Raw genomic sequence first — 13,739 nt, 5'->3', positions numbered from 1 at the left:
TTGGGTATGTCATTTTAGGCAAAAATAGTTTATATTTGCTTGCATTGACAACCAAATACAATTCAATATTACTTTTGCAATACAGTAAATAGCCTAAAGTTAACACTATCTTACAAATTAATTTAACAGTATTTCATTAGTTTAAGGACCAGACATTGAAATGGGTTTAGAAGATGTATTGAGGAAATGGAATGCCTGTGAGAATGAGGATTCAGGGGGGTAATGAGAATGGACTGGCTGAGGCAAAGGGCTGCAGATGAAAGATCTTGGTGGTGACTTCTAGAGTTTGGCTTGGAGTCTCAGGTAGACATCATCGCAGGGCCATAGTAATTACGCTGCTGTGGTGATGGCAATCCCCAAAACCCCCAAATCCAGCAACCTGATCTCAGCATCTGGATGTAGGCAGAAAGGATGTCGATGGTGACGAGAGTGGGGAACGGACTTCGGCAAGGCTGGGCTGTGGCAGTTGAAGACTTGAAGAGAGGGTCTCAGCTGGTTAGACCAGGGGCAGAACCTCTGCAGGAGCAGTTACTGGCACGTAACTGGCTGGGATGTGGGAGTTTATGGCTGCTAACGATTGAAGGTAGGGTGCTTCAGGGGTGGCAGTCAGGGGACCAGCGGGACAAGAGGTGAAGAGAGGTTGTCACTAGCAGAGATAGGGGTTGAGCTGGAGTGTCGAATGGTGTAAAAGACAAATGTAATAAGCAGGTCGTTGGAGCACGGGGACGACGGCTTTCCCTCACCACAGAGAAGGAAGCAAAGGCAGAGTGTTGTCCAGAGGAAGGAAGGAGGTCGAAGCGGAGCATCAAGCCAAGGCAGTGCAGGGGATGCATCAGGGGCTGCTGGCGTCGGGGCAGAAAGGATGCAAACAGGATGACATGGACAACGTAGAGGTCGCAGATGATGGACATCCTGCGGACGAAGAGGCGACCGAATAGCTGTCGAGATCGCCGCAGTATGTGTTGAGAATCCACTGCAGGAGCCTGGAGGCAGTGACAGCTGAAAACAGGGCAATGGCAGTAGAAGATTATTGTGCCATCAAAACGAACAGCGAGATCCATATTGATGGATTGGTTACCTCATTTGTAGACAGACCAGACGTGGGGATGGTAGTCATCACTGGCAGAGAGAGAGAATGAACCATTGCTGTAGCAGTGGTCACAGGGCCAGCAGTACTGGATGCGAATTAGAGTGCATTGGGTGGAGGAAGAGCTAGGGCAGCAGTCGAGAGGGATGGTAAACCCGAGGCCAGGTCTGGGCTATAGCCAGCAGTGAAAACTGGAACATTGAGGCAATCCACTCACTGAATTGAGAGAAGGTCACAGCTGTGAAGACCAGGGGTCGAGCCACGGATGGAGCGGCAGGCAAATACTGTGGCGAGGAAGAGCATTCATCCACCTTGGCGCTCTTTCCTATTTTGTTGCATCACAACCTGTAATTTAAATATATTTTTATTTGGATTTCATGTAATGGACATACAAAAAATATTCCACATTTGTGAAGTGAAATGAAAAAAATAACTTAAAATTAAAAAACAAACGGAAAAGTGGTGCATGCCTTTGTACTCAATTCCTTTCATGTGAAGGCCCTAAATAAGATCTGGTGCAACCAATTACCTTCAGAAGTCACATAATTAGTTAAATAAAGTCCACCTATGTGCAATCTGTGTCACATGATCTGTCACATGATCTCAGTATATATACACCTGTTCTGAAAGGCCCCAGAGTCTGCAACACCACTAAGCAAGGGGCACCACCAAGCAAGCGACACCATGAAGACCAAGGAGCTCTCCAAACAGGTCAGGGACAAAGTGGAGAAGTGCAGATCAGGGTCGTGTTATAAAAAAATATCAGAAACTTTGAACATCCCACAGAGCACCATTAAATCCATTATTAAAAAATGGAAAGAATATGGCACCACAACAACCTGCCAAGAGAGGGCCACACACCAAAACTCACGGACCAGGCAAGGAGGGCATTAAACATTGGAGAGGCATCAAAGAGCCAACAAAGAGACCAAAGATAACCCTGAAGGAGCTGCAAAGCTCCAATGTGGAGATTGGAGTATCTCAGCAGAGCTGGGCTTTACAGAAGAGTGGCCAGAAAAAATGCATTGCTTAAAAAAAAAAAGCAAACACGTTTGGTGGTCAGATGAGACTAAAGTGGAGCATTTTGACCATCAAGGAAAAAGCTATGTCTGGCGCAAACTCAACACCTCTCATCGCCTCGAGAATATCATCCCCACAGTGATGCATGGTGGTGGCAGTATCATGCTGTGCGGATGTTTTTCATCGGCAGGGACTGGGAAACTGGTCAGAATTGAAGGTAATGATGGATGGCGCTAAATACAGGGCCCAGAGATTTGGGACAGTGGTTCACCTTCCAGTAGTACAATGACCCTAAGCATACTGCTAATGCAACACTTGACTGGTTAAAGGGGAAACATTTAAATGTCTTGGAATGGCCTAGTCAAATCACAGACCTCAATCTAATTGAGAATCTGTGGTATGATTTAAAGATTGCTGTACATCAGCGGAACCCATCCAGTTTTGGAGCAGTTGTAAGGGAGTGCATAAATGGCGGCAGGCAAATCAGGTGCAGGAGAGCAAAACTGGGTAATCAACAGAGCAGTTTTATTCATAAAACCACCGGAAACCAGAACAACAAACAAATGGGTACAAAACACAGCACACACCAGTGAAAACGTGCACATGCACAATAAACAATTCTGGACAAAGACATGGTGGGAACAGAGGGTTACATTTTTTTTTTTTTTTTTTTTAACCTTTTAACCAGGCAAGTCATTTAAGAACAAATTCTTATTTTCAATGACAGCCTAGGAACAGTGGGTGAACTGCCTGTTCAGGGGCAGAATGACAGATTTGTACCTTGTCAGCTCGGGGGTTTGAACTTGCAACCTTGTGTTTACTAGACCAACACTTTAACCACTAGGCTACCCTACACAACATGTAATGTGGGAAATGAGACCAGGTGTGTGGAAAGACAAGACAAAACAAAAGAAAATGAAAAGTGGATCGATGATGGCTAGAAGACCGGCGACGCCGACCGCCGCACAAACAAGGTGAGGAACCGACTTCAGCTGAATTCGTGACAGTAGTTTTGCCTTGAAGAATGGGTAAAAATCCCATTGGCTAGATGTGTCAAGCTTAAAGAGACATACCTCAGGAGACTTGTAGCTGTAATAACTTTCCATGTTCAAAATTGTGCACTCTCCTCAAACAATAGCATGGTATTCTCTCACTGTAATAGCTACTGTAAATTGGACAGTGCAGAATTAACAAGAATTTAGGCTTTCTGCCAGAATCAGATATGTCTCCGTCCTGGGAAATGTTCTTGTTACTTACAACCTTATGCTAATCACATTAGCCTACATTAGCTCTAGCAGCCGTGATTAGCACTAACTGGAGTTTATTTAGTGCTTTATCCGAGTAGCTGAAAAGTAGAGCATTGCTGTAGTCTAACCTAGAAGTGACAATAGCATGACATTGACAATAACGTGTCGTGAGTAGTTGATTCAAAAAGAGAGAAAGAAAACAGTTGAACAGTTTTGAACAAATTATTTTCTTCCTAAATTAAGGAGAAGCAAGAGAGAAATATATTGTCTAGTTATTTCTTTATTTTTTTACCCCCTTTTTTCCAAAATTTCGTGGTATCCAATTGGTAGTTACAGTCTTGTCTCATCGCTGCAACTCCCGAATGGACTCGGGGGTGTGGCAAAGGTCGAGAGCCGTGCGTCCTCTGAAACACAACCCAACCAAGCTGCACTGCTTCTTGACACAATGCCCAATTAACTCGGACATCAGCCAGACCAATGTGTCGGAGGAAACACAGTACACCTGGCGACCGTGTCAGCGTGCACTGCGCCCGGCCCGCCACAGGAGTCTCTGGTGCGCGACGGAACAAGGACATCCCTGCCGGCTAAACCCTCCACTAACCCGGACGATGCTATGCTAATTGTGCGCCACCCCATGGGTCTCCCGGTCGCAGCCGGCTGCGACAAAGCCTGGACTCGAACCCAGAATCTCTATTGGAACAGTTTCACTTACTTTGATAGTAAATGCAGCTAGCTAGTTTAGCTTACTGAAACACCCTGCTTAAACAGAGGGATACTATGTTAACTAGTTGGCTATGACTATTCAACACAAAACTGGAACTCTTCCAAGTCAATGTAAGCTTTTGGTTTTACTCATTTATTAACACTGAGGACCACCGGTGTAACTGCTTACTGACTGTACACTGTAACGTTACTGCATGATTGTAGCGGGTTTACTAACGCGTTAGTTCTATTAGATATGCTGACTATTATGTACTTTAGCTAAAATGGTGAAAACGATGAAGGATGTTTGTAGCGGTTTGGCTTGGAAAGGTTTTTTCACCTGGTCACACATAGCTGATGTTTTGTGCATTGAAATCAACAAGCAAAGGGAAAAGGTGACAGGAGGAGAGTGCATAGATGCCATAAGGAATACAACGTGGCTGCTATGAAATGGAACTGTGTTTACGCATGATCAGGGGTGTCTTCATTCTGCCGATTCTGTTGAAAAACGTTTCTTAAACAGAAGCAAATGAAACAAAACAAGGCTAAACATACCTGAATTTGTCCAATAGAAACTCTAGTTTTCAACTTTTGGACTAATGATTACACTCTCTATCAGCGTGATGCAGGGAAGAGTGTGCAAGGTGGTTTTGAATTTCACTGTCCAGGTGTCCCTTTCTATCACTTCAAATTTGTCTCTCGACCGGTGTGCACCTACATTGTAAACTTTAATTTATAGGCTAGGTTGTAGCAACCTCATGAAGGGTATAGGGAAAATGTGACTATCATGTAGTAGCCTAAACCTATCGCTGTTACATTTTAACTGGGTGAATGGAATATGAATGACATTCACCCAATATGCTGTAATAGAAATAAGGCCATGCTCATTAAAAATAATCACCCTCTCTCATCTGAAACGGCACTGACCGCCACTGGTGTGGACTAACAGTGAAATGTCTACTTACGGGCTCTTCCCAACAATGTAGAGAGAAAAATAATTAACAAGTAAAACACGTAATAATAGATACACAATGAGTAAAGGAAACTTAGCTACATACAAGGGGCACCAGTACCATGTCGATATGCAAGTGTACGAGGTAATTGAGGTAGGTATGTACATACAGTATACTGTAACTAGGAATAAAATTATATATATTAATTAGCAGCAGCAGCGTATGTGATGAGTCAAAACAGTTAGAGAAAAAGGGTCAATGCAGATAGTCATGGTAGCTATTTGGTTAACTATTTACCTAACTAGAGTATTTAGCAGTCTTATGGCTTGGGAGTAGGAGCTGTTCAGTGTCCAATACCGCTTGGCGTGGGGTAGCAGAGAGAACAGTCTATGACTTGGGTGGCTGGAGTCTTTGACAATTTTTTAGGGCCTTCCTCTGACACCGCCTGGTATAGAGGTCCTGGATGGCAGGGAGGTCGGCCCCAGTGATGTACTAGGCCATACACACTACCCTCTGTAGCGCCTTGCGGTCGGATGCCAAGCAGTTGCCATACCAAACGGTGATGCGGCCAGTCAAGATGCTCTCAATGATGCAGCTGTAGAACTTTTTGAGGATATGAGAGCCCATGCCAAATCTTTTCAGCCTCCTGAGGGGGAAGAGGTGTTTTTGTGCCCTCTTCACGACCGTGTTGGTGTGTTTGGGAGTGTGGATAAAGAAATGGGAAACATGAGTGTTCAACTTCCTGCATGAGTGCCAGTAGCAGGTTATCACCACACAACCAGCGGTGAAATCAGAAACCCACCACACTATCTAGGATTTTAATAGAGCAACATACAACTGTTTCTTTTTGATCAGATTACCAAAATAGGCTTTATTTCTTGCTTGCTTTTAGGTTTTAACTAACATTTCCAATTAATATTTTATACACTCACTAGCTACTAAACCATTTGTGATTGTATTGCCTTAGAAATTCACAAGCAAAGGGTGGCAGACCTAGCCTAAAGGGTCTATGTAAAGTGTCCTGCTATCATATCGATCACTCAGATATGAGCTGCTAAGAGGCTGTGACCATCAAAGTGACTTGAAATGTAGCTTGCCTGTTAAGCAGTCTCTCTCTTGCTCTCACACACAACCACAGCAAAGTTAGTTTTCAAAGTCAAGAGACAGACTAGCATCTCTCTGGTTTGCAACATTACTGCTAGGTTGCTGAAGTGGGTTTCATACACCCTTTAAACCCAAAGACCTGTGATGGAAAATCAATTATAACACCCACTCCCAAACCTGGCACATACTGTACAGTGAAATATATTGAGAGAGAGAAAAAATACCTTCACAGTTATTGCATAACTGTGTAAAGTACATGAGTGTATCCTTATTATAGCATCGGATGTGCTAAAACCATCGCATTAGGAGGTGTCCATCCTCACACTACGCTGTCAGCTCTGGGACTGAAAGGACCATGTAGCTAACTGTTGTTTTTCATCATCAGGGTTATTTCTGTCAGGTTGTACCATCACGTTGGCATTGGGTATGTCCCAAATGGCAACTTTCCCTATATAATTTGGAACAAAATTGCAGTCTATTATGAGCAGTACTAAATACAGAAGGGCCATACTTGCCAACATAACCAAGCATTTAAAGTTAAATGGGTTTTCATGGACAAAATGTGTATCAGCCAATGAAAAGTGTTGATTTACTTGCATGTGACAGAATGCTAAATTGTAGCTAGTCCAAATCAAATCAAATTCAAATCACATTTTATTGGTCACATACACATGGTTAGCAGATGTAATTGCGAGTATAACAAAATGCTTGTGCTTCTGGTACCGGCAGTGCAGTAATATCTAACAAGCAATCTAACAATTCCCCAACAACTACCTAATACACACAAATCTAAAAGGGGTGAATGAGAATATGTACATAAATATACGGATGAGAAATGATCGAGCGGCATAGGCAAGGTGCAACTAGATCGCATAAAATACAGTATATACATATGATATGAGTAATATAAACATTATTAAAGTGACTAGTGATCCATTTGTTAAAGTGGCCAGTGACTGAGTCTCCATATAGGTAGCAGCCTCTCTGAGTTCGTGATTGCTGTTTAGCAGTCTGATGGCCTTAAGATAGAAGATGTCTCTCGGTCCCAACTTTGATGCACCTGTACTGACCTCGCCTTCTGTAGGGTAGCGGTGTGAACAAACAGTGGCTCGGGTGGTTGTCGTCTTTGTATTTTATGCCTTCCTGTGACATCAGGTGCTATAGGTGTCATGGAGGGCAGGTATTTTGCCCCCGGTGATGTGTTGTGCAGACCGCACCAACCTCTGGAGAGCCTTGCGGTTGGGGGCGGAGCAGTTGCCATACCAGGCTGAACTGGAGGTACAGGAGGGGGCTGAGCTCACACCCTTGTGGGGCGCCAATGTTGAGGGTCAGCAAGGTGGAGATATTGTTTACTACCTTCACCACCTGGGGGCTGCCCATCAGAGAGTCCAAGACCCAAAAGCACAGAGCGGAGTTGAGGCCCAGGGCCTCCAGCTTGATGATGAGCTTGGAGGGTACTTTGGTGTTAAATGCTGAAGGCCCTAAATAAGATCTGGTGCAACCAATTACCTTCAGAAGTCACATAATTAGTTAAATAAAGTCCACCTATGTGCAATCTAAATGTCACATGATCTGTCACATGATCTCAGTATATTTATACCTGTGCTGAAAGGCCCCAGAGTCTGTAACACCACTAAGCAAGGGGCACCACCAAGCAAGCGGCACCATGAAGACCAAGGAACTCTCCAAACAGGTCAGGGACAAAGTGGAGAAATGCAGATCAGGGTCGTGTTATAACAAAAATATCAGAAACTTTGAACATCCCACAGAGCACCATTAAATCCATTATTAAAAAATGGAAAGAATATGACCTGCCAAGAGAGGGCCGCCCACCAAAACTCACGGACCAGGCAAGGAGGGCATTAATCAGAGAGGCAACAAAGAGGCACCAAAGATAACCCTGAAGGACCTGCAAAGCTCCACCGTGGAGATTGGAGTGTCTGTCCATAGGACCACTTTAAGCCGTACACTCCACAGAGCTGGGCTTTACAGAAGAGTGTCCAGAAAGAAATCCATTGTTAAAAAATAAATAAGCAAACACGTTTGGTGGTCAGATGAGACTAAAATGGAGCATTTTGACCATCAAGGATAACGCTATGTCTGGCGCAAACTCAACACCTCTCATCACCCCGAGGATACCATCCCTCCATGTTTTTCACCGGCAGGGACTGGGAAACTGGTAAGAATTGAAGGAATGATGGATGGCGCTAAATACAGGGAAATTCTTGAGGGAAACCTGTTTCAGTCATCCAGAGATTTGAGCCTGGGACGAAGGTTCAGCTTCCAGTAGTACAATGAGCATACTGCTAATGCAACACTTGACTGGTTTAAGGGGAACATTTAAATGTCTTGGAATGGCCTAGTCAAATCCCAGACCTCAATCCAATTTAGAATCTGTGGTATAATTTAAAGATTTTAAACCAGCAAACCAGGCTGTCGTCTTGTGAAACAGTGGATGTAAAGTAGTTACTGCAAATTGAATGTACAATTGTGTAAGCTTGCCTTACAATGCAGCTGAAGTAACATAGCTAGCTAACTATTTACTTGCTTATAGTATAGTGGAGGATAAAAATAACTGTATGCCTATGGATGTGTAGCTAACTACAGTATGTAGCCGATCTGTGTATGGACCATAAAACGTTAGGTTCTGAACTAATATTCATACCAATCTATGAACCTCAGCTATCATAGTTGCTGTATCAACTTCAAGTCTGAATGGCATTAATGAAGCCTATGGTTAGAGTAGTAGAATATAATAACTTCATTGTGCAAAGAATGCAAGTCCTATATACACATATACTGTAGTTATTACCACGCATGAGATTCCCACATTGTAGCCTGTACATTGAATATATTCACTGATCATGTACTCTTCCTTGGCAAATAAAGGTGCGGTTCAGGTATGAATCTCTGAGACATTCTTTTGAATTATTTGAATGATGCTGTTTCTGCAGGTATGTATTACAATTATACACTTCAACAGTGTTTACCACTCCTGGGACATCAATGATTACACATTGTAACTATGCAAAAGACTAGAAACATGATTGATTTGTAATTCATATATGCAGACAAAAAACGATGCATATCTAACTCCCTTCATCTGCATTAATCTGAGGACACAGGATAGTATTTCAATGAGATACTTAATTTCAACCAGTGGAGAATGTGAAACGCTTTATTGAAAGAAGTTAATTTTCCAGGTACATAAATGCATTATAGTTATGATAATTGTAATATTATAAATATGAGTTCAATCTGTACTTCAATGCACATACGGTGTGCATTATAAAACAAGGAAGAAAGACAAGGTGGGGAGAGAGGTGTTGAAGACAGAAAGAGAAAGAGGTAAGAACAGCGGCAGACAGCATATGATTAATGAATTACAGTGCTACCCTAATATTCTTTCAGTTCATCACAATTGCGGTGTCTCCTAACCAGCCGTGGGCCCCCAGTTGGATCGGAAGTTATCCTAAGAGCGGGTGAGGTGGATATGACAGGACTGGCTTCCTCTCTCACATCAAAACATACCTGCAGACAAGAGAGCATAATTAAGCCATGTTTTATTTTTTACATGGGCAGTCATCTTAAATCAGTAGGTGAAATGCAAAACTGACCTTGGATCATTAACTCTGGGACTACTACATCTCTGTCTGTATTTCAATGTAAAGCATCTCTTTAATAATACTTCCTGTTGACCCGACCAAGTGACATCTCACCTATGATCGTGCTGTGCAGCCAGTTCAGATGCGGGAGGGGTTCACCAAAATAGCTGATATAGCCAAGAGGATTTAGGGAGAAGGGGGAGAGGGGTGAAAGGAAGAAGAGACTGTTATTGTGTGTGTGTGGTCTCACATGGTGTCCACACTAAGTGGCTACAGAGTACTTTATGCTGAAAAACAGTCATGAGGACAAACAATAGAAGATAATGTCAATAGAAGATACTGTATGTGACGCAGACACCTATCGGAGTGTACCTGAAACATTTAAATATAGAGGGCTATGTGTCTCACCACTTGGTTATTGCAAGGCTAACCCCCAGGGAAATATGACTTGGCAGCAACAGATAGTCCAGAGAAAATGGCTGTGTTTATGAGTGTAAATCTGAAAATTAGCAGCTGACATCTTAAGAGTTTTACATTAATTCATGTGAGACATGTTCCATGTACAACAAGACAGGCAGAAATGGAGAAAAAGAACACAGAACAGTTTAAAACTTGTTGGGGATAGGGGGCAGTATTTTCACTTTGGATGAATTACGTGCCCATAGTGAACTGCATCCTACTCTGTCCTAGATTGCTAATATATGCATATTATTATTACTATTGGATAGAAAACACTCTGAAGTTTCTAAAACTGTTTGAATTATGTATGTGAGTATAACAGAACTCATAGGGCAGGCAATCTTCCAAACAAGAAGTGAAATTCTGAATGTGGGTCAAATTTGACGTCATCGCCCCTTCCCTTCCAACTAAGATATGGATCTGGTAGCACTTCCTACGCCTTCCACTAGATGTCCTCATTCAGTAGAACGTGGAATGGAGCCTCTGGTGTGAACTCTGACCGAATGGGAGGGGAAATAGTCACTGTCTTAGATGAATGCAATTTCCCTGTGGCGCATTTGTCTGTGGGTGTCACCGTCGTTTCATTTGGCTGCAGATGAAAACGTATGATCCGGTTGGAATGTTATTGGATATATATGAAAATAACATCCTGAAGATTGATTCTCTACTTAGTTTGACCAGTTTATTCGACCTGGAATATATCTTTTTGAAGTTTTCGTCCGAGTTGTCCTGGACCAGCGTCAGCTTTTGGGCACATGAGCTGAAAGTGCTTAGCAAATGCAGCTAATTGGACACTAGTATTGGACATTATGGACCAAAACAACGATTTATTGTGGAACTAGGACTCCTTGCACTGCATTCTGATGAAAGATCATCAAAGGTAAGGGAATATTTATGATGTAATTTTGTATTTCTGTTGACTCCAACATGGCGGAGAAATATATTTACGTCTGAGCGCTGTCTCAGATTATTGCATGTTAGGCTTTTTTCGTAAAGTTTTTAAAAAATCTGACACAGCGGTTGCATTAAGAACCAGTGTATCTTTAATTATATGTAGAACATGTATCTTTAGTCAAAGTTTATAATGAGTAATTATGTTATCTGGCGTAGCTTTCTATAATTCCTCCGGATATTTTGAAAGCATTTCTGCACATGGCGTCAATGTAAACTGTGATTTGTGGATATAAATATGCATATTATCGAACAAAACATAAATGTATTGTGTAACATGTCATATGAGTGTCATCTGATGAAGATTTTCAAAAGGTTAGTGATTCATTTTATCTCTAATTCTGCTTTTGTGACTCTATCTTTGGCTGGGAAAATGACTGTTTTTTTATTTGGTGGTGGTCTAACATAAATATATGTTGTGTTTTCGCTGTAAAACATTTAAAAAATCGGACATGATGGGTAGATGAACAAGATGTTTATCTTTCATTTGCTGTATTGGACTTTTAATGTGTGAAAGTTAAATATTTCTAAGTAATATTTTTGAATTCCCTGCGCCACCTTTTCAGCTGAATGGAGGTAGGGGTTCCCCTAGAGGATCGCCTTGCCATAACAGGTTTTAATTACCTCTGGTTATGTACACTTTTGCCAGCAATAAAGCTTCCACGGCCTGTTTCTCGGACGGCAAAATCTACTTTTTCGACCCCTTGGTCAGCTCGCTCTCTGAAAGTAAAGAAAACAGCTTCTTTTTTATAACTGAGATGTGACCGTTCAATCTAAAGTAGCCGTTCAATCTAAAGTAGCAGATGTCATTTTTAGGATACGTCAACACAGCCCAGTGCTGCTTACCTGAGATGCCATCTTCATAGGTGTCCGCTTTGACTTCCTTTGTGTCGTAAAAAAGTTGCTTTCAGAAAAAAAAAAATTTGGGGGGGGGATTAAAAATGTTTTGCTCTCGACAAAAAGACATAAGTGTACCTCCATAGCATATAACAATTTGCCTGTGAATAACCACACCTTCATACAAATGTGCTACCATATGCAGAATTCTTGACGCACAACCGAAGATGCTGCCATATCCTGCCAGCACGCCCACAAGCGAGCCACTGAGGAGCAGAATGATGACGTGTGGATGAGGGAATGGAATGAGATGGGAACAGCAATTTGTTGCAAGTTGGGGAGGGCTAATAGCTGAACAATAGACTATTCAATCTTTACTAAAAAAATAGTCTAGTAGCCGAGCCAGGAGTGAAAAAAAAAACTATCACAGACAAGATGTGCCCTAACGACCAAGGGGTAGCTTGCTACTCAATGTAATAAAGTAATTACTTTTCAAATAAGTTACCTTACATGTTATGTTGGCTGACAATTTGTTAGCTACGCTGTCCTTACGAACCACATAGCATATCATTACAGCAGTATGTACCGGTATGTTAACTAGCTACCTAACGTTAGTAGTTATACATCAAACTTGCCAGTATATTAACTATAGGCTAACAACCCAAAGTGTATTATTCATGTCATTCTTAGCTTAGCTAAATAGTATAGTCGTATGCTTTTGTAAATCCGCTCTGGCTAGCTATAAGATGGACAATAGAACTAGTCAAAACGGCTTTAGAACCTTGGCTAAACTGGAACACTAGCACAAGCCCATAGCAAATGAATGGAATCGAACGTTCGCAGAGTCTGTTTTGACTGGAGTGATGCTTAGAATTCCATAAAAAATGTATCCTTTTTATTTTACCACTACAATCTGTTCTTCGGGCGAAACTGGAATAAAACAAACTTGTGTTGAAAGTAAACATCCGCACCTCGATGGTGTCAACTGTGCTTGTGTCTGCGTAATGAAAAAGTAGAGGACAAAATGTAACTTCTGTCTATTTCTGGTCTAGTGATCGATGACAAACGAGCTTGCTGCCCAGACTTATATTATTAAAAATAGGAGATTGTCCTGATTTAAAATGGTGGCGTGTAACAGTTTTGCTTCCGTTCCTCTCCTCGCCCCTACCCGGGCTCGAAACAGGGACCCTCTGCACATACAGTGAGGAGAACAAGTATTTGATACACTACCGATTTTGCATGTTTTCCTACTTACAAAGCATGTAGAGGTCTGTCATTTGTATCATAGGTACACTAAAAACTGTGAGACGGAATCTAAAACAAAAATCCAGAAAATCTAATTTTACGATTTTTAAGTAATTAATTTGCATTTTATTGCAAGACATAAGTATTTGATCACCTACCAACCAGTAAGAATTCCGGCTCTCACAGACTTGTTTGTTTTTCTTTAAGAAGCTCTCTTATTCTCCACTCATTACCTGTAATAACTGCACCTGTTTGAACTCGTTACCTGTATAAAAGACACCCATCCACACACTCAATCAAACGCAATCCAACCTCTCCACAATGGCCAAGACCAGAGAGCTGTGTAAGGACATCAGGGGTAAAATTGTAGACCTGCACAAGGCTGGGATGGGCTACAGGACAATAGGCAAGTAGCTTGGTGAGAAGGCAACAACAGTTGGCGCAATTATTAGAAAATGGAAGAAGTTCAAGATGACGGTCAATCACCCTCAGTCTGGGGCTCCATGCAAGATCTCACCTCATGGGGCAT

The 13,739-nt window shown here is 42.0% G+C and overlaps 1 long non-coding RNA gene across 2 annotated transcripts; it reads right to left on the bottom strand.

The window, feature by feature from the left end:
- Positions 1–9,277: 9,277 nt before the first annotated feature.
- LOC123991698 lies at positions 9,278–13,220 on the bottom strand. 2 transcript variants are annotated; one of them, XR_006830844.1, is made up of 4 exons: positions 11,975–13,220; positions 11,753–11,848; positions 9,833–9,885; positions 9,278–9,644 (listed from the first exon to the last, which is right to left on the bottom strand). It is a non-coding gene; the product is annotated as an uncharacterized LOC123991698 (long non-coding RNA). The 2 variants fall into 2 exon arrangements; XR_006830843.1 differs by having other exon boundaries at positions 11,753–13,220.
- Positions 13,221–13,739: the final 519 nt, after the last annotated feature.

The sequence above is a fragment of the Oncorhynchus gorbuscha genome, linkage group LG12, assembly GCF_021184085.1.
Source record: "Oncorhynchus gorbuscha isolate QuinsamMale2020 ecotype Even-year linkage group LG12, OgorEven_v1.0, whole genome shotgun sequence".
Taxonomy (NCBI): Eukaryota; Metazoa; Chordata; class Actinopteri; order Salmoniformes; family Salmonidae; genus Oncorhynchus; species Oncorhynchus gorbuscha.
This window is presented reverse-complemented; position numbering and strand designations above follow the sequence as displayed.